We start from the raw sequence: 22,057 nt of genomic DNA, 5'->3' as shown, positions 1-22,057 counted from the left end.
AACTTACCGTGCCAGTGTAGCGGGTTCGATTCCCGCACGGAGCAACTCTTATCGTGAAAACTACCACAAGTACTGTTAATTTGGCCTGGGTGTGCATGTGTATGTGAACTTGTATGTTTGTAAACGCACCCACAACCAGGAGAAAATGCTAGAGTGGGGCATCGTTTAATGCACAAAATATATTACAAACTATTCCTTAGTATCGTTACTAACTTTTGTTTCGAAAACAATCGCTAAGGACTGGGTTAAGTAACCATTAAATGACTCTGAGTACGGCGTTTAGAGTAACAAGTGAAGTCATATGTTCCTTTAGTATAATTCCTTGATTTAATGTGAGCCCTCTGCATCAATTCTGCATTGTACTGCATTCGCACAAAGGGGGTGGATCGGATGGACACTGTAACTTAGCGTCACACATCATCACGGTCTTTAATGTCATAAAGGGGTATGCAGTGGCCTCAGTGAACAAGGTTTTTATTTTGAGGCGTGAAAATGCATCCATTGACTTCTCTCACCCTTGGGCGAGGCCCAGAGGAGAGTCAGACTCTTACTGAGAAAAACCACCCTGATCCTACTCCTGCTTTTCGAGCCCGGAGTCCCGGTAAACCCGCTAGGTAGTCCGCAGCTCCGAAACTGGACGCGGTGCCGTCACGTTTTTGTTTATAATGTCGGAAACAGAAACAAAACGATACGATTCACATGCACGTAGGACATAGCCGCCGTCACACCGCATCGCGTTGTATTCGCGTGTCACCGCACCGCTTCGCGTTCGCTTCTAGATTGCTCACACCCCAGCTGTCACAAGAGACGCCTCAAAGAGTCATTATACCACCACAGATGGGGCCCAGTAGGGCTGATGCCTGATTCGGAGCTGCGGATTACCTAACGGGTTTACTGGGGCTCCGGCTCGAAAAGCAGGAGTAGGAACGGGGTGTTTTTAGTCAGTAAGAGTCTGACAATCCCTCTCGCCTCGCCCAAAGCGGAAGAAGTCATTGGATGATTTTCCCCCCTTAAAAAAAGGACATCGCGATAGTGTATATTCGCTTTACTCCGATAGATGTCACCACTAAACTGTAAACAAAATCCCCTATACTACAGTGTCTCAACCAATTCATAATAATTGCATTGTACACACATTAAACTATACATAACCATTTTATCATAATCTCGCTTTGTATAACCTTTCTGCACAAGTGAAGCTCAGTTTATATTGGTTTATATCGCTCGATGAACCAGTTTATAATGACCTCGCTTTGTACAATATTTCCGTAGATGGGAAGGTCAAGTTATACTGGTTTTTGTGTAGGTTGATATGTGTATCAGATTTTAAAGTATTGATCGTGACCTGCGCAGTGCAGCTAGACTGTTCTAAGCTAGACTTGGTTTGTGCACTCAGTGCGTCCTGCGCCGTCCACCGAGTAGGACGTGTCGCTGTTTCGCGGCGCCCCGAGGTGCTAGGGCTTCGCCCCCGTCTGCAAGCTGCAGAGCAGAGCGCCAAGCACGAATAACTATCGCATTCGTAATGTAAACGTATCGAGATGACGATACGTCATGAGACGTTAACGGAGTGTGGCAGCACGAAGCCTATTCTTTCAACTATCGAGAGCTCGCATCGAATTCGATAGTGACGTCATGCTAATGTAAACTAGAGAAGCAGCCAAGTGAACGATTTGAATGACTTATTGAGCATAAAGATTTCGTCTGAAAACTAAATTAAATTTATATATATATTTCAACCTTTGTCTACACGTTTTATGAAATAATATTTATTAAATAAATATTAATTATGTGCAAAAAGTTCTTAAAGCGAGTTAAGACAAATATAACGTGACATTATCTATGAAAAAAAAATAAGTACTTAGTTTCATAAATTTATATTTTTTTTTATGATTTCCGAACTTCGTATTTGACATCACCGCCGACATTTGTCATTTACCGGTTGTTTGTTTGTTATTTTATCTTATGTAAATAAATAACAATTTTAACATGTTACATTTAAAATGAGGACGATTCAACTCCAATATGAGCTAATGGTGGAATTTATGCAAAAGTAAGTAAAGATTTCTAAATGTTTCTTTGATTAGCCCTTTTTTTATGTGATGGACAATAATTTAACGGAGATTTGTCTAAACCCTCTCCGGGGTGGCAGTTACATTCAGGCCAAATGGAAGGAGCTAGTGGTTTGCACCGGAGCGAAATCTGGCGTACCGGTGAAATTCACCGGTGATTTGCCGATCTCCGGAGATTCACCGGTGATAACCGGTGATGAAAACCATTAATTTCAAATCAAGTTTTTATTAATTGAAAAACAAAACAGAATAGATAATAAAATTGGACTTCAACGAACCCTGAACTCTTTGGAAAGCAAGTGAATTGAACCACATAAATGGCCAAGAGCGCTTTGAGTTGATGACCAAAATAATTAATATCATTCGAAAGAAGCAATATTTCTATTATTTTAGTAGTATCAATATAGTATTGAAAAATAATATTTTTTTACATAAAAATATTCCATTTAGATATAATATGATCACTGGAGTTTAATCGGTTAACAACCGATTGATTTCAATCGAGTACTTTTACCGGTATATTACCGGTTATTCTCCGGTACTCACTGCTACGGTGCAAACCCCTAGCAGTTACATTCAGGCTAAATGGAAGGAGCCATTCAGGCAGCAGCGGATACTTAAACAATGTTTGTAATGTAATATTTGATGTATTATCTTTTTACAGATTGGAATATTTGTGGGACCAGCCCAATATTACTGGGAGCAGTGGGCCTACTGTATTCCTACCACACCACTCACTGTTTCTCACGAAGCCTACCCTTCGCCAGCGCCTCCACCAACACCACCGATCCTCCATTCGAGGAAGATAGCTGGAATCCTCCACCAGTGAAAAAACCTAAAGCGAGTTTGATTAAAATGTGTATAGAGAATGACAAGAATGCTATGCTAAGGAGCGTGAGAAAGCGTCTCTCCTAATAAAATGTAATTAAATTAATTAAATAAATTGTAAAAATCCACTTTGCTGTGCCCGACAGGGTCCATAATTGATTCTATGTTTAACATACCAACTGTTTTTATGTACACATTATGGCATGCAATAAAGTATTGAGTATTGAGAAAGTTAGTATTTTTTATTAGTTGATTATTTTTTATAACTTACTGTTAATTTTATATTTATTTGAATTTTTCTGTTTTTATGTTATTTTAAAATATTATCAAAATATTGTTAATGGCATTGTATTTATAATAATTATTCTAACTGTGTCAATACTGTGAATGTGGTGCATGTCTATAAATTGGCATAAGCACATAATCTTGTGTCTTCATCTTGTTTTTCATTAATGTCTTATAATAATAAATAAATAAATTATATATCATTGGGATTAAGATTAGGATAAAATAGTTTTTAAGTTATTTATATATGTATATACATTTTATTAACTATAAAAAGAGGATTTTGTAAAAAAAAAGTAATAAAACACTTGAAATAACTATGGAGTCTATTTATTCTGTCCACCAAAATGTTTTTTAGTAGTAGTTTTCTTTACTTATTTCCTATTACTGTGGATTACATCCTTCGGCACGAATGGGCTGGCTCGACCGGAGTGATACCACGGTCTCACAGATAACCGACGTGAAACAGCGCTTGCGTTGTTTTGTTGTGTGAGTGAGGTTATCGGAGGCCCAATTCCCCCCTTCCTAATGTTCCCAATCCCCGATTCCCCTACAACCCTTAAACGTATTCGTTGTTGTTGGTACAATCGTTGTTAACGATCGTAAGTACTTGTTGTAGGTACTTTGTTGGTACAACGACGGTCTTGGCATTTTATAAAAATCACTGCAAGCACTCACTGACTTCACAATATAATAATTTTTGTATTATTACAAATTTCGATACCTTTCTCACCGACAAATTCTCAGTGACAAATGTTTCGACTCGTTTCGATAGCCAGCTTTCGAAATTTACGTTACCGTACGTCAAAAGCTCGTTCGTGCTTCCAATTTGTGTCAAAATGTTCTAGGTTTCGATACCAATACGATACGATTACTATACGATAGTTATCAAAAACATTCGTGCTTGCGATATTTAGTTCCTTTTACGCACGGTAGGGGCGCTGTTCAAATCTCATAGAAAATTCTTTCGATTGCGATACGAATACTTTCTCGATAGTTTTCGTGCTTAGCACACTGAGCTACACAGGTCAGGTTGGTATTTTATCAACGTTTTTTTTTATCATTTTTTTTTATTTTTTTTTCTGTGGCTAATTGGGACTTAAGATTTTTTTTAATTAAAATCAGTTGAAATGATTATCTTAAAAATAAAATTGACAGTAAGATAATCTAATTACTAAAAATAAATATCATACATCAGTAACTCCTTTGTTTTTTATTAAATTAATTTAAAACATGATTATCTTAAAAATAAAATTGACAGTAAGATAATCTAATTACTAAAAATAAATATCAATATTTATTGTGGGTAAATCAACAACGCCTTTGTTATAAGTCAAGGGGGTAGCGGGGTATGGGGTAATCGTCGGGGGTAGGGGGAGAGAGGAAGGGGTATATCGCTTTGGGCGTGGTCAATCGATCGATTGGTGAAATGGTGAGGCGTCATGGCAGTTTGGAATTTATCTTATGAAATTAAGTAATTGGGAATTGAGGGTATAGAAAAATTAAAAATAAGTCCCTATAAGCCACTTTTATATTATAATCTTTCAGTTTTTTTTATCTATTAAAAATCACGGTTTACTCACGTACATTAATGAAGATGAGTCTGTTAGCAGCGCAGCGTCGCCGCGTCTGCGCACGCTGCTCATGATGAAAAGTCCCTCTGTAACTCGAAACTAGTAGAGCTTTTCTCCATTAATTTACGTGAGTAAACCGTGATTTTTTTTTCTAGTTTTATGCATGCCTAGTTATATCTATAAGATGCATGAATGCTTTTTATTGCATTTATAAGTGGTGTAAGGTGACCTTCTCACCTTAAAGGTAAAGGTTATGGGTAAAGGTAAAGTTTGTGGGTAAAAGGTTAAAGGTATAGGTTGAGGGTAAAGGGTAATGTAAGTATAATGGTAAACAGTTTTGAGGGTAAAGGTAAATGGAAAATAATGAAGGTAAAGGTAGAAGGTATTCGGGTGTACGCGGACGAGATGAAAGGTAGTTAAGGGTAACAGGTATGGGTTTGAGGGTAAAGGTAAACATTAAAGGTAAATGGTAAAAGTTGATACAGATAAAAATACCTAATTAAGAAAGAATATGAGAAAGTTACCTAAACTTAAAAGGTAACTTTAAAAGGTAAAAGGTGGCAAAAGCTGTCGTTTCATGTATCCAGGGGAAAAGGTAAGGGGACTTGAGGGTAAGGGTAATGGTAGTGGGGAAGGGTAAAGGTAGAAGGTAAGAGTAAAATATTAAAATACTTAATAGTTGAAAGTACTGCCTTTCAATATACAATACATATTTGTTGTAGGCTTCTGATGCGAGCCACTACTGAACAAGGTAAGTTTTGCCGTCAAGAACTGCTTCTTCAAGATACCGTTACAAATGGTATTGGTAAGGGTAAGTTTAAGGTTAGGGTAAGCCCGGGGGTAAGGGCAGGGGTAAGGGTAAGGGTAAGGGGTATAGGTAAGGTAAAGTAAGGGTATGGGGTATATACAAGTTGTAAGGGGTAAGGGCAAGTGGTAAGGGTAAGGGATGAGGGGTACGGCTGTAGGGTAAGGGTGTGGGGTAAGGGTATGGGGTAAGGGTATGGGGTGAGGGTATGGGGTATAGGTAAGGGTAAGGGGTATATGTAAGGTGTAAGGGGTAAGAGCAAATGGTAAGGGTAAGGGGAGGAGTAAGGGTAATGGTAAGGGTAAAGAGTAAGGTTGTGGGATAAGGGTAAGAGGTAAGGGTATGGGGTAAGTGTATGGGGTAAGGGTAATGGTAATGGTAAGGGTATGGAGTAAGGGTATGGGGTAAGAGTATGGGGTAAGGGTACGGGGTAAGGTATGGGGTACGGGTATGGGGTAAGGGTATGGGGTAAGGGTATGGGGTAAGGGTATGGGGTAAGGGTATGGGGTAAGGGGTAAGGGGGTAAGGGTAAGGGTATGGGGTAAGGGGGTAAGGGTAAGGATAAGGGGGTAACGGTAAGGATAAGGGGTAAGGGTAAGGGTAAGGATAAGGTGTGAAAGTATGAGGTATAGGGTAAGGTGAATGGTGTAAATTAAAGTGCATTAGTTGTGGGTATGGGTTACGCTTATGAGTTAAGGGTATATGGTAAGGGAATAAAGCAATTATAAAGGCAGAGGATGAGGCTTTAGGGATGAGAGTTAGGGTAAGGGGAAGAAGTAAAGTTATCTAATAACGGTAAATAATATACTTATAATTACTTCAGGGTTCTGGTGCGAGCTGCCTCTGGACGCCTGCAGTTTGCTCGCTCTGAAGAACCTTCATCATCACCGCGCCGCTCGACCTGCGCCATACCGCTTTACCGGACTTGATGGTAAGTTGTTCATACACTTTAAATAAGGCATAAAGTAAGGCCTGCAGGTAGGGTAAGGTGAGGGTTAAGGGTAAGGGTAAGGGAAGGGGTAAGGGAACGGGAAAGGCAAGGGGTAAGGGAAGGGGTAAGGGAAAGGGAAAGGGGTAAGGGAAGGGGTAAGGGAAGGGGTAAGGGAAGGGGTAAGGGTAAGGCCTTAAGAGTTAAAGTTATAAGATATTATAAAAAACCTTTACTGCCTTTTATTACTTACATATTTCTTGCAGGCTTCAGAAGCAGGCGGCTCCTGAATAAGTGTTTCTTCAAGATCACTTTCTACATATTTTGGGTCTCACCAGGCGACGCACAAGGAGGTAAGTTATACAGTAGGTTATATCCGGGTTATACAGTAAACTTGAGACTGGTATCTATAGCAAATACATGAATAGGGTAGATGACTAATTTTTATTTTAATGTCCGTCTTGTAGATTATTTTAAAACATTAGACGCGTATTTTTTTTGACAGGTCCATCATCATCAGCCTGCCTGAAAACATCAGCTGAATAAAAGTCGCTCTTAAGAGAGGATTGGTTGAAATCCTCAAGTTTTGCTGTGGATTAGGGGTCATAGGAGCTTTTTTAAAGGAGGGAAAATCATCCATTTTCTTCTTCCACCTTGAGTGAGGCGAGAGGCAGAGTGTCAGGCTTACTGACTAAAAACCACCCTGTTCCTACTCCTGCTTTTCGAGTCGGAGCCCCGGTAACCCGCTAGGCAGTCCGCAGCTCCGGATTGGCATCAGCCCTACTGGGCTTCATCGGTGGAACATTAAGAACTGCAGCTTTTTAGGTAAGTGAGTTTTAAGACATTTTATTGACATCAAAAATAAATAGCGAACACACAACAACTTAGTAACATAAAATTCTGTATCGTTTGCAGGTATCTGATGTCTAAAGACGTCTGGTGCTGCAAGATCTTACCCCTTTTTTTATTGATGACCGGGGGAAACCTTCAAGAGACACCTAGCTTTTTGGGGAGAAAAGACTAGGGAGTGTGGGATTTTTACCCTACTAAAACTACCCCAGTGGCCACTCTCTGCACCTATCAGGGGCATTGAGACCTTTAACTAGACCTGCTCCGGAGACCCACGGTGCAACGCTTATTACGGCACATCCTTAGGGAGACGTGTGTCTCCCATGAGCGTCGCTTTGCAAGTTGCACGGCAGCACATGACCACTGTGCCACCGTCTTCCCTGAGGCCGCTGGGTGGGCACCTAGAGACCCCACTCTATGCACCCACGACCCCAAAGGTCTGCCCTGCGCACTGGATATACGAGGATATGAAGGTACTTCTGCAAATATTACAATTATCACACTAACATTATAAATGTGAAAGTTTGTTTGGATATTTATCTATGGATTTTCTTTTATGGAATAAGCCGTAAACGAGCAGACGGATCACCTGATGGTGAGCAATCGCCGCCGCCCGTAGACACTTCACACACCAGAGGCGTTACAAGTGCGTTGCTGGCTTTTGGGTTTTAGCAATTTAAGGGTTGTTGGGGAATTGGGAAGATTGAGAAGGGGGTAATTAGGCCTCCAGTAACCTCACTCGCACAACGCAACAACGCAAGCGTTGTTTCACGTCTGTTTTCTGCTTAGCCGTGGTATCACACCGGTCGAGCTGGCCCATTCGTGCCGAAGCATGGCTCTCCCACACTTAGTTATTTCATAAATACAACTCCCTGTTGTAATATCTGAAAGAAACCTCTGTTGATATTTTCAGAAGCGACACGACCTGACTGATTAGTAGACGCCTACTAATCAGCTCCGAGATTCATCATTCTACTCTGTCTGGTACTGGGAGATCTTGGACCAATATGTCTGGGGTATCAAGAGCCCAGACCAGTGCAATGGAACACCTTCTAGCAGGCTACAAGAAGGTATTTATTGCTATCAGTAATTCTTAGACTAATTATTATGTTATCGGCTTACTCAGGCAACTGTTTGACGAGGAACTCGACTAATTTCAAGCAATACTAGAGGCTCATATTTATTACGGCGGCAATCGCCGCGTCGTGTGTCGCGGAATACTGCTCTTGAATATGAGCCTCTAGCATGGCTTGAAACTAGTCGAGTTCCTCGTCAAACAGTTACGTGAGTAAGCCTGTGTTGATGTACTACTAGGTGAGCGATATCTGTTCAGTATTTCAGCAAACACATTTGTTAAATTTATTAAAATTATAAAAAATGGTGTCCATATTTCCAGGAGTGGCGAGACCTGGCTCACCACCATCAGCTCACCATCGCTGCAAACAGTCTCCTGACTTATGACCCCTCAACTCTCCCCCCCCCCAACGGGGTGTAAGTGGCTCCCATCATGCTGAAGTCAACCTCACCTGCACGTGGTACACCCTGCACACCCACTAACGAGGCTCTGGCGTCCACACCCATATGAAGATATCTCTCATTTGGGTGTATACTTCTATGCATAAGACTTTTTTTTTAGAATATAAGTGTAAGACAGGGGCGGATTCAAACGGGGGGATTGGGAGATGGCTTTTAATCCCCCAATCTCCCCCTCCCTTCTTCTTTTCGTTTTTGGGTCCGCGCCTGGCATTTTAAAAAGTTTATTAAAACTAAAACATACATCGTAACTGATTTCTTGATTTCTTTAAAGTTAAAAGCTTATTATCTAATGATAAATCGGACAATTATAACAAGTAATTCCAATATTATAATAATATTATATCAGTAGAGGAGTAGATGTAGTTTGTAGATGTTCAATAAAGTAGTGATTGTAGAGTAGATGTAGTGAAAGAGTCGTGTTTTATTTCATTAAATTATTATCCATGTCAAAGTCGAAGTCAGTGTCAAAGTCAAAGTCAAAGTTTAAGGTAATGTCAAAGTCAAGTCAAATTCAAAAGCAAAGGCAAAGTTAAAATCTAAGTCAAAGCCAGTATCAATGTTAATGTTAAAGTCAAAGGTAAAGTTAAAATCAAAATTATTTATTTCTATTGACCAAGAGGGCACTAAAATCGACGCGTGTAAAGTTACCTCAGGCCGAAAGACTCCCCAATCTTCCCGATCCCCAATTCCCCAACTAAAATTCCTAACCCCTAAAAGGCCGACAACGCACTTGTAACGCCTCTGGTGTATCGTATGTCCATGGGAGGCGGCAATTGCTTACCATCAGGTGATCCGTATGCTCTTTTACCGACTTATACCATGAGAAAATTATGACGAAGATGTGAATGGTGCACATAATTACACAACTTAAGTATAATGTACCACTTTTACCAATTATGTTATGGGTCCCATGTAATAGGGGGTGAGTCTTTCACTAAATACGGGTAGATAACTCCAAACTTTGTGATATCACTGAGCTATCTCGAAACACCGATGAACACTAAAAATCACGGTTTACTCACGTACATTAATAGAGAAAAGCTCTACTAGTTTCGAGTCACAGAGGGACTCTTCATCATGAGCAGTGTGCGCAGACACGGCGACGTCGCGCAGCCTACTGACAGTAGCTTACTGATATGGCTGGACCGATTTTGATGGTAGGTCGGTGATGGACTAAGGAGTAACCTACTCGTTGGGAACTTAGTATATACCAATATAGATATCACTTTTTACTTATGAAACAGGATAATATTTTATCGTCATGCCTTTTATCCCCGAAGGAAGGCAGGAGTGCACATTATGGCATGTAATGCTACTGTATAATGTACACACCCACTTTTCACCATTTGTGTCATTTCAGTCCCATGTAATAGTAAGTGAACCTATTGCCATATTATTATAATGGGCACAATTCCAGACCGCGTGCTACTACTGAGAAATTTTTGAAAAATCGAAAAACCCAGTAATCCTTTGCTCGAAATGGGAATTGCTCGGCAGTCGTACTTGCGACCACTCGACCAACGAGGCAATAATGAGGTAAAATTTTCTGATAGCTAGTCTATTGCCCCATAAAGAATTAGGTAATGTCACAAAATTGTATATTAAATTATTGAAATCATTTTTTTACGGGGTAAAATCGTCCAATAACTTCTTCCGCCTTGGGCGAGCCAAGAGGGAGTGTCAGACTCTCACTGATTAAAAACCACCCCGTTCCTACTCCTGTTGTTCGAGCCGGAGCCCAGCTAAACCCGCTAGGTAGTCCGTAGCTCCGGATATTTTTGACAGCTACAATGATTGGACTAACAGGAACTTAGCTAACTTTACTGCCATCTAGTAAGGATGTAGAAAGGATGGATGAAAACAGATTTACGAAAGAAATATACAAGGCGAATATGAATGGGGCCGTCGGTAGAGGGCGCCCTAGACGGACATATAGCGACCAGATTGGCGATATATTAAAGAAGGGCAAAATTAAAAGTACTTTTAACCGACGAGCATGCATGAAAAGACTGATGACTTTTGATGAAGCGAAAGAGGTATGTAAGATTCGTAGCAATTGGCGGTCATTGTCTCTGCCTTCCCCATGGGAGACGAAACACGCCATCTGTGTGCTTAGTGTTCAAAGTATATTCGTGTCATTTTATTATAGGTGTCACTAGTAAGTACGAAATGATAGTTTTCATTGCAAGATGTAAGATTTGTTTGATAGTGTATGGACGATGCCAAATTATGTTAAGCACGCCATCTGTGGGTTAAGTGCTCAAACTATCTTCGTGTCATTTTATTATAGGTGTCGCTAGTGAGTACAAAAATTATAGTTTTCATTGCAAGATGTATGTTTGATAGTGTATGGACGATGCCAAATTATGTTAAGCACGCCATCTGTGGGTTTAGTGCTCAAACTAAGTTTGTGTAATGTTGTTATAGATGTCGTTGTAACTAAATACCGTCGTAATAATATCACATCAACAGCCTATAAGTAGCTACTGCTGACCAAAGGCCTCTTCTCACGAGAAAGAATCGGATTTCAAACTTATAATTAGAAAATATAAGCCCAGGTTTCCTCACGATGTTTTCCTTCACCGTTTGTCAGTGGTGTCTAAATTATCTTAGAAAGTACACGTTAATTTGGAAAATGTCACATTGGTACTTGCCGTTGGTAGGTTTCGAACCCTCATGCATGAGAAGTGGGCGTCTTAAACCTCCGGGCCACCACGACAGAAAATAGATACATAAATACATACATATCGTCACGCCTTCAATCCCCGAAGGGGTAGGCAGAGGTGCACATTATGGCACGTAATGCCACTGTGTATATAGATGTATAATGTATATAGGTCTGCCTCGTTGGTCGAGTGGTCGCAAATGCGACTGCCGAACAAAGGGTCTCGGGTTCGATTCCCGGGTCGGGCAAAGTATTACTGGGCTTTTTTCGGATTTTTGAAAATTTCTCGGTAGTAGCACGGAGTCTGGAATTGTGTCCAGGATATGGCAATAGCCTCACCCCCTATTACATGGGACTTATAAAACAAATGGTGAAAAGTGGGTGTACATTGTTCAGCGGCATTATGCACCTCTGCCTACCCCTTCGGGGATAAAAGGCGTGACGTTATGTAATGTAATGTATATAGGTTTATGATATACATGCGGAATAGCTTCCACGCCCTTACTTCAGACCTGCGCAGTGCAGACAGAACATTCTAGAATGTGCACTCAATGCGACGACTGCAGAAGGTCCACGTCGCTCAGTGCCTTACTAACGAGATCTAAGATGTAAAAACTATTTTTTTGGAGGTTCGGGGATGAAACACGCCGGTAGTCGAGCATACGTATCACCGAATGATAAGCAATCGGTTGGTGCGGTGGCTGGGCAACTGGCTGCCGCGCAACGTGTAGCGGGTTCGATTCCCGGACGGAGCAACTCTTTGTGTGATCCACAAATTGTTGTTCTTGAAACTTGTATGTTTGTAAACGCACCTACGACACCTACGAAAATCCTAGTGTCCCCACACTAGGATTTTCGTAACGTTTTTATAAAAAAAATAAAAATTGAGCCTTCTGCATCTCTCATTTAAATATGAACAGTATACCAATAACTGCATACAAATATGTATATCACACATCGAACTATTGATTGCGACACAGGACCTGCGCAGTGCAGACAGAACATTCTAGAATGTGCACGCAATGCGACGACTGCAGAAGGTCCACGTCGCTCAGTGCGCGGGAACAAGCTGCACCTAGCGCAAAATTAGACACAACTAAACTGATCCGGAGCTGCGGACTACCTAGCGGGTTTACCAGGGCTCAGGCTCGAAAAGCAGGAGAAGGAACGGGGTGGTTTTTAGTCAGTAAGAGTCTGACACTCCCTCTCGCCCCGCCCAAGGCGGGAGAAGTCATTGGATGATTGTCCCCCTCAAAAAAAAGACACAACTAAAGCGTTGCACACAAATTATGTCGGTCAGGAGGAAAGTGCAAGGAAATGCCGAGATACTGGAACAGTTTTGTTTATTACCGAACGAGCAGACGTATCACCTGATGGTAAGCAATCGCCGCCGCCCATGGACACTTGAAACACCAGAGGTGTTACAAGTGCGTTGCCGGCCTTTTGGGGTTAGGAATTTAGGGGTTGTTGGGTAATTGGGGATTGGGAAGACTGGGAAGGGGGAATTGGGCCTCCGGTACACTCCCTCTCGCCTCGCCCAGGTGAGAGAAGTCATTGGATGATTTTGTTGTTGAAGTTTGCTTCCGTGCAACGTGTAGCGGTTTCAATTCCCGCACGGAGCAACTCTTTGTGTGATCCACAAATTGTTCCATCGCACTATAGCCTGAACCAATGATTGTCTAGCCATTAATTTTACTGATGTTGACTGCATTTTCTACTGCATCATATATATCGTCACGCCTTTAATCCCCGACGGGGTAGGCGGTGCACACACAGGAGGTGCACATTACAGCACGTAATGCCAACGTACAATGTACACCCACTTTTCACAATTTGTGTTGTAAGTAAGTATATCCCATGTAATAGGGGTGAGCCTATTGCCATATACCGGGCACATTTTCAGAGTTCGTGCTACCACTGATTTTTGAAAATCCAAAAAAAACTGAGTAATACTTTGTCCGCCCCACTTTTCTACTGCACTATCATAATAGAATAATCCATCCAGCCTTCAACCTTTTCTCCTTTAATTATACAGGTAGACCTTCGGTTTAATGATTTATTCAGTGGAATAAATACTAACTGCAGAAAATAGGTCATACCAAAGTATTGATCATATTCTGAGACCTGCGCAGTGCAGCTAGCTTGGACTAAGCTAGACCTCCCTTGTGCACACATTGCGCCGCGCACCGTCAGCGGGGAGTGACGTGTCAGTGCTTGGAGCAGCGACAGTGGTACTGCAGCCCTGCATCACAGTCCACCTCATCACATTTGTGAAAGTAAGTGGTCTGATAACTCCCTTACATCTTATTTCTTATTCAAATATCATTATCACACTTCATGACACTAGAAATTGATCTAAGGTTCTCTGTTCTACGTGGAGGACTAAGGGGGAGGCCTTTGTTCAGCAGTGGACGTCTCTCGGCAATTTTTTTTTTTTTATGTTAAATGGGCCGACGTTTGGCCGCTATCTCACCTGATGGTAAGTGATGATGCGGCCTACGATGGAGCACGCCTGCCCATAAGCAACCTATTCACTCGGGCTTTGAAGACACCCAGGTTATACCCATCAGGAAACACAGACTCCGGCAAGGAGTTCCACTCCCTAGCAGTTCGCACAAGGAGTGATGATGATGATGATAATGATCAACTCTGTTTAACACATATTTTTATTATGTTCCAGGTGTCTGGTGATCACAAAGCTACACTAGCTGGTGTCTTGGTACGCAGTGCAGCTAGACTGAACTAGGCTGGAGTTCTCTGGTGCATTCAGCGCTGAAGGCCGTCCACCGACCATGTTCCTTGGAGTGATCGGCACCGCAGCTCTACAGATCTAAAGACACCAATTTATAAGGGTGAGTAATTTTCCATCTCATTCAGTATCATATTTTTTATACCAACGATGGATCTCGAGAGGAGGAGAGATTTGAGGAGGGGGGGGTGGAATTATCCAATGACTTCTCCTTGCCTTGGACGAGGTGAGTGTCAGACTCTTACTGACTAAAAACCACCTTGTTCCTACTCCTGCTTTTTTAAGACAGTGGTGGTCAAACGTATGTGATCACCATTGTACAATATTACTTTTATCATATTATTGACTAGAACAGGGGCCTTAGTCTGTTGTCTTAGTCAGTAGCTCCGTCCTTCTTGCATTGAGCAGTGCAAGAGGGACGGAGCTATACAACCTACATACTCGTAGCTCCATCCCTCTTGCACTGCTCAATGATCGCCCATTCTGACACAATTGTAATAGTAGACTAAGGTGGTCTAACCTAACTAGGTATTCAGATACTTTGAATCCACTTTGTGCTAATACCACATTTCCATAATATTCCAGGAGTCTGCTGATCCTGAGGCTCCAATAGCTGGTGTCTGGAGGCGGCTGGTGCTGCAGCAAGCAGTCATGAAGAGTTGGAGCCGGGAGTCAACCGTAGGATACGAAGCGCGGTATTATTTCCATACTATGGTAAGTAGAATTCATTAATCACATTCTTTGTAATTGTCTTTTTCTGGTCTACCAATTGGAGACCTTTGAAATGTTCTCATTACTCATCTTTAATTTTTTCATTTTTCAGCGTGACCTGGCTGTGCCATTCAATCGGCTCCGGAAACCTGCATCAGCTTATAGTTGGCTTCATGACTGGACTTGGTGCTTTAATCCCAAGGTTGGTAGAAAATCAGTACCAATATTGATCAATAAGCTTTCTTTGACTTGACAACTTGGTTAAAAGCGTACTCCTTTTTAAAATGCCAGCAACGCAACTCTGACTCCTCTGGTGTTGCGGGTGTCTTTGAGAGATTTCTAATCTATTCTTTCAACATTTTCCAGGAGAAACATGGGCAGGTGACTCCATCCAATCGTCTTCGAAGACCAGCATCAGCCAGCCCAAGGCTTTATGACTTATAACCCCCACTCCCCCCTACGGGGTGTAAGTGGCTCCCATCACGCCAAAGTCAACCTCACCTGCTCGTGGTACACCCTGCTCCCCCCACTAACGAGGCTCTGGCGCTCCCAGTGCACATTACAAAGCAAAATTGTACTATATTACTGGAAAATGATATGATATGACCAACTCCTGAAGGCTTAGTAGGAGTTTCTTCTACGTTGAACGAGATCGACTCATTAATGGCGTCTATGAACCAATCAATTAGAACTCTTACTGCCACACTCAAAGACATTTAATGATTACTTAAACTGTTCCTTAGTAACGATTTTGTTTAAAACAATAGCTAAGGACTGGGTTAAGTAACCATTAAATGACTCTGAGTACGGCAGTTAGTTTGAGTTTGCTTTACGTTCGAATCGAAACGAGAGCGCGATCGGCGTTCTAATTGGCTGGGTCAAATAACCAGCCAATTAGAGCGCGCGCGAATGCGCTCTCGTTTCGATTACTTTAAACGTAAACCAAACTAGGGTACAGAAGACTAACTAACACTCAGAGACATTTAATGATTACTTAAACTATTCCTTAGTAACGATTTTGATCGAACAATCGCTAAGGACTGGGTTAAGTAACCATTAAATGACTCTGAGTGTAGCAGTAAACGCAGTTTAGTTTCGATCTAGTTAAACGTAAAAAGAATATGAATACTCTTACTAAACTCTCAGTTATAAAACATAGTCAGTTTTGTAAAAATGTGGACACATCATACAAACAATACGGACACATTGTAGTTAACAAGTATTAATATAGATAGATACCTGTCAAATAAGTGGATGTTAAAATAAGTGGATGTTAAAATAAGTGGATGTTAAAATAAGTGGATGTTAGCTTTTTATACATGTTTTTTATAAAAAAAATGATACGGAAACACATCACATGAATTACCTACTTGTACGAGTATTGTGACATCGAGCCTCTACTAAATACTTAGGTTAGGAAAATTTAATAATTAAGATAAAAATTAGCTTTAAGTGAGAATATTTGGAGTTTTATTTCTTAATACCTTACTCCCTCATTCCCTTTTGTTGTAACGTCACGCCTTTTATACATTCATAGGCAGAGATGCACTAGAGAGAATAGGTGGCAAATGGGCAAACGAGTCACCTGATGGTAAGCAATCAGCGCCGCCCATGGACACCTACAACACCAGAGGAGTCACAGGTGCGTTACTTCTCAAGTCTTGGGTGAGGCGGTAGGGAGTGTCAGACTCTTACTGACTTTAAAACCACCGCGTTCCTTCTCCTGCTTTGAGCCGGAGCCCAAGTAACTCGCTAGTAGTAGTCAGTAGCTTCGGGTCGGCATCAGCTCTACTGGGCGCCATCTGTGGTGGTCTGATGGCTCTTTTAGGCGCGCGCGGAACGTTTGGCGCCACCCGCACGTGTCTGGTTCTGGTCGGGCGGTGAGCTACCCTTGTTCGCCGTTCGTAGACCCGCACTTACGGTGCCTGGAGATCGTCCCGCGTTCCTCGACTCCCTGAGTGTCTCTCGTGACGGCTGGGGCGTGAGGAGGTTCCTTTTACGTAGAGGGCGCTTAGCAAGCACCTCGCAGGCGCTCTTAATAATTTTTGAGGCCGCCACCTCTCAGTGGGCAGTTAGCAATAATATGCATTTAAAGACCAAGTGTTCAAGAGTGGAACAACACATTTACAACAAAAAAAAAGCTATAAAAAACTAGTAAAAATTACAAAAGTAAAGAATATTGAGAAAGCCACACGTAGCGCCTTCTGTGGATCGTATCCGCTGTGTAAACTAAATATTGCAAATAATATATTACCTATTTTACAATTATAATATAATTTTAACCTTTAAATTAAAACAAGAAAAAATTAAAAGAAAGAGAAGGCAATAAATATATCTTTTAATTAGGTAAATAACACAAAAATGTTATGTTTCCTTTTAGTACACACACTTTTTACTTGTCCATAGATGGCAGCACTTGTACGGTAGCCGAGCATTGCATGTTTTATTACTCTCTTTAGTAGATTATTATGAATACATAAAAAATAGTAATAAATACTTTATATGATTATCGCCAGTTAGGTCATGGTCAAGTATGGGACTTATGACCCAACTGGCAATAATTCGTTTTAGGTGAAAAATTCTCAAATATTATTTCTAATAATCATGGAAAAACTCCATATTTAAAGAACTATAAGCTTAACCTCGTTCACACAACGAAATCTCAATATATAATAGCAGTAAAATAAAATAAAAGTATATACCTAGTCTTAATGAGCTGAGATAAGAAACAAAATCTCCACTCAGGTATACTGAGACTTCTGACTCCCATAGGACACTAGATGGCGCTGTTACAAAAACTATGTATTCTATATTTCATCAAAAGTGATATTTATAATATCACTACGAAGGCATACTTATTAATAGTTTTACTATTTTATTATCATTATCATGACCAGCTGAAAGACGTTATACTCCTTCCCCGTTAGCTACTCGTTAGACTCCTAGTCATAATCCCCTTCTAAGTAATTGTAGTCCCCAAATCCCCAATCGTTAAATCCCTAACGCTAAAAGGTTGGCAACGCGCTTGTAACTCCTCTATCAGGTAATATTTTTTTTCTGAGACGGGTCCATCATCCAATTTCTCGGAGTGATACCACGGCCTCACAGAAAACCGACGTGAAACAACGCTTGTTTTGTTGTGTGAGTGATTTCGTTGTATGAGTACGATTATCGAAAACCCCAGTTGCCTCTTCCCAATCCCCGATTCCCCAACAACCCTTAAATTCCTAACCCCCAAAAGGCAACGCACTTGTAACGTCTCTGATGTTTCGGGTGATCATGGGCGGTGGCGATTGCTTACCATCAGGTGATCCGTCTGCTCGTTTACCGGCTTATACCATAAAAAAATTGGTCTTGAATATTATGCTCTGGGTTTGAACCAGTGTAGATTATTTTTAATGATTTTTTTACTAAAGATTTATTTTGTTTTATCCTTTTTAAAATTTAAAGGTATGTCTAGGACAAGAGGGTTCAACACGAAATAAAACAACATTTTCCCTAAGCGCTAATTCACTACTAAGCAAACTACTTTATTTATTATATTATTAGAACTGTATTACATACGAGTAAGTTGGATTAGTATATATTATTATTATTTAAAATGAGTATTCCTTACAGAAGAAAACCACATTTTTCAAGCAATGCCTTAAATAAAATAACCTATCGTACAGGGGCGGACTCAAGAAGAAAGAAAAAGGAGGAGATCAAAGGACAGGTGTTCCTATGAGTTGTCCTCTGATCCCCCCGGTTGAAACCGCCCCTGTCCTTGGTTATCCGGTTAATAAAACGGTTGTGCACGCTTACACGTTTTCGCGCACACATTAGATACGGTTTCTCACCGTTTGATGAATAATAGCAATATTATATACCTTATTGGATAGTTTTAAGCGGGGACTTAATACTAGCTTATATTAATATGTGATAAAATAAGAAAGACTGAAACTACGGGCGCTTTTATGGGCACCCGTAAGGAACCCCATATCGATTCTATATGGGGGCGCCAGAGCCTCGTTAGTGGGTGTGCAGGGTGTACCACGAGCAGGTGAGGTTGACTTTGGCGTGATGGGAGCCACTTACACCCCGTTGGGGGGAGTGGGGGTTATAAGTCACAAGCTCTTGGACAGACTGATGCAGGTCTTCGGAGATGATTGGATGAAGCCACCTGCCCATGTTTCTCCTGGAAAATGTAGAAAAAAATTGATTAGAAATCTCTCAAAGACACCCGCAACACCAGAGGAGTCAGAGTTGCGTTGCTGGCATTTTAAAAAGGAGTACGCTTTTAACCAAGTTGTCAAGTCAAAGAAAGCTTATTGATCAATATTGGTACTGATTTTCTACCAACCTTGAATGTACAAGACCATGTCCAGTCATGAAGCCAACTATAAGCTGATGCAGGTTTCTGGAGCCGAGTAAACGGCACAGCCAGGTCACGCCACACCTGGAATAGGAAGAAATTAAAGATGAGAAATGAGGACATTTCAAGGGTCTCCAATTGGTAGACCAGAATAAGACAATTACAAAGAATGTGATTAATGAATTCTACCAACCTTAGTATGGATATGATACAGCGCTTCGTGTCCTACGGTTGACTCCCGGCTCCAACTCTTCATGACTGCTTGCTGCAGCACCAGCTACCTCCAGTCACCAGCTAGTGGAGCCTCAGGATCAGCAGACTCCTGGATTATGGAAATATGGTATAAGTACCAAGTGGATACAAAGTATAAGTATATTTCTCGGTTTCAATTCCCGGATCGGGCAAAGTAGTGCTGAGGTTTTTTTGGTTTTTTGAAAAATTCTCAGTAGTAGCATGCTATATGATGCAATCAAATGATATATATGAGACCACTTACCTTCACAAATTGGAAGATGTTTGCAGACCTGTGGACCTTTTTTTTTGAGGGGGAAAATCATCCAATGACTTCTCTCGCCAGGGCGAGGCGAGAGGGAGTGTCAGTCTCTTACTGACTAAACACCACCCCGTTCCTACTCCTGCTTGTCGAGCCGGAGGCACGGTAAGCCCGCTTGGTAGTCCGCAGCTCCGAAGACCTGTAGCGTAACGCCCACTTTAGCTCGGAGAAGCAACACGTTCTACCTGTTGGACGGCACGCGACGCACTGAGTGCATAAAGGAAGGCTAGTCTAGTTCTATCTAGCTGCACTGCGCAGGTCACAAAATGCGATCAATACTTTGGTATGAGCTATATTATGCAGTTAGTATTTGTGGTACTCAATAAATCGTCAAACCGAAGGTTTACCTGCATAATTGAAGGAGAAAAATTTGAAGGCTGGATGGATTATTCTAATATATGATAGTGCAGTAGAAATGCAGTCAACATCAGTAATATTAATGGCTAGATAATGATTGGTTCAGGCCATGGTGTGGAGCGATAGGGACTAGGATGCTATTTCCTCCTTCTGCAAAGCAGTAATGCCAGCTAAGGAGGAGGCGGGACGTGTGAGTGAACGAACCTCTTCACGCCCCAACCGTCTTGCGTCGATTCCCGTGCACTGAGCGACGTGGACCTTCTGCAGTCGTCGCATCGAGTGCACATTCTAGAATGTTCTGTCTGCACTGCGCAGGTCACAATTAGTACTTCGGTGTGTGATATATTTGTGTGCAGTTATTGGTATACTGTTCGTATTTAAACGGGAGATGCAGAAGGTTCAATTAATAGAATAGTAACAATTTTAGAGATTACATTAAAGGTAAGCGTGCACAAACCCGCATCGTACACATTGCACGCAACGTATTTTAATTTGTCTTGTATAGAAAGTCATACAACTGCGTCCACTGATCCGAATCGTACGGACCGCATTATCAGCAATGCTTACATGCGATGCGTACCGATGACGTTATACGGAATGCGTACGATGTAGGCCTGTTGACGCTTACCTTTAACCATAGCGCAAGTGAAGGAAGCTCGTGATTTGACATGGCATGGTTTTTGGTCAGTAAGAGTCTGACACTTCCTCTGGCCTCGCCCAGGGTGGGAGAAGTCATTGGATGATTTTCCCACATAAAAAAACCTTTTTTACACCACGACGGTGGCCAGAAAGCACACGGTCCACTTTGGGGTTACAAAACTTGGGGCATTACATGCGCATTGTCGACCATTAAGAAACCTATATACTCCCTTCTTGAAATGTACCTCATATTGTACCTATCGTATGATGAAGAGAAAATTGGAAAGATCTAGTCTTATGTCTTGTTAGCAAAGGCGCTGAGCGACGTGGACCTTCTGCAGTCGTCGCATTGTGTGCACAAGTCTAGTTCTAGAATGTTCTGTCTGCACTGCGCAGGTCCTGTGTCGCGATCAATAGTTCGATGTGTGATATATTACTTGTATGCAGTTAAAATATTAATGCCACTAAACAAAATATAAACAATCAGAAGGTCTAATTTTTAAACTGACATGGTCACTAACATTAGAACTTGAGACGGGATATTTACCATGTTTATTTATGTCTATGAGTTTCCGATATTTCGGCACTGTTGCAAGCGCCATGATCACGGATGAACTCATATCGGAAACTCAGCTCGACTGGAGTGATACCACGGCCTCACAGTCATCCACCTTCGTCGTGTGAGTAAGGTTACCGGAGACCCAATTACCCCCTTTCCAATCCCCGAACCCCCAACCATTCTCAAATTCCTGAAAGGTCGGCAACACACTAGTAAGGTTTCTGGTGTTGCGGGTGTCAATGGGCGCCAATTGCTTACCATCAGGTGATCCATCTCCTTGTTTACTGCCCTATCCTATAAAAAACCAAAAACTATCAACGCATTTGCTTACTTACCTACTAACTCCTCCTCGGTTATCCATAGGCGATAGCTTACCATCAGGTGAGCCGTCTGATGCTCTAAATCATAAAACAACGTCCCTATAAGACTGTCATCATTACTACATTGTATAGCTATGGTAACTCTGTTATTGCCATGCACTAAGCGACGTGGACCTTCTGCATTCTGCAGTTTAATGCACCAGTTATTCTAGAATGTTCTGACTGCACTGCGCAGGTCACAAATTGATGATCAATATTTTGAAGTGAGATTTGTAT

At 41.5% G+C, this 22,057-nt stretch overlaps 1 protein-coding gene and 2 long non-coding RNA genes across 3 annotated transcripts in view; 2 read left to right on the top strand and 1 right to left on the bottom strand.

Moving 5' to 3' along the window:
* Window positions 1–22,057, bottom strand: part of LOC118278614 (modular serine protease-like) — a 200,117-nt gene that overhangs the window by 107,624 nt on the left and 70,436 nt on the right. The window lies entirely within an intron of this gene.
* Window positions 1,365–3,128, top strand: LOC126912284 (uncharacterized). The gene is made up of 2 exons (XR_007706911.1): window positions 1,365–2,050; window positions 2,734–3,128. It is a non-coding gene; the product is annotated as an uncharacterized LOC126912284 (long non-coding RNA).
* On the top strand, window positions 8,310–9,285 carry LOC118278549 (uncharacterized). Its single transcript, XR_007706903.1, has 2 exons — window positions 8,310–8,408; window positions 8,735–9,285. It is a non-coding gene; the product is annotated as an uncharacterized LOC118278549 (long non-coding RNA).

This window comes from Spodoptera frugiperda, chromosome 24 (genome assembly GCF_023101765.2).
Source record: "Spodoptera frugiperda isolate SF20-4 chromosome 24, AGI-APGP_CSIRO_Sfru_2.0, whole genome shotgun sequence".
Taxonomy (NCBI): Eukaryota; Metazoa; Arthropoda; class Insecta; order Lepidoptera; family Noctuidae; genus Spodoptera; species Spodoptera frugiperda.
Note: the sequence above shows the minus strand (reverse complement) of the source record. Positions and strands in the feature narration are given on the sequence as shown.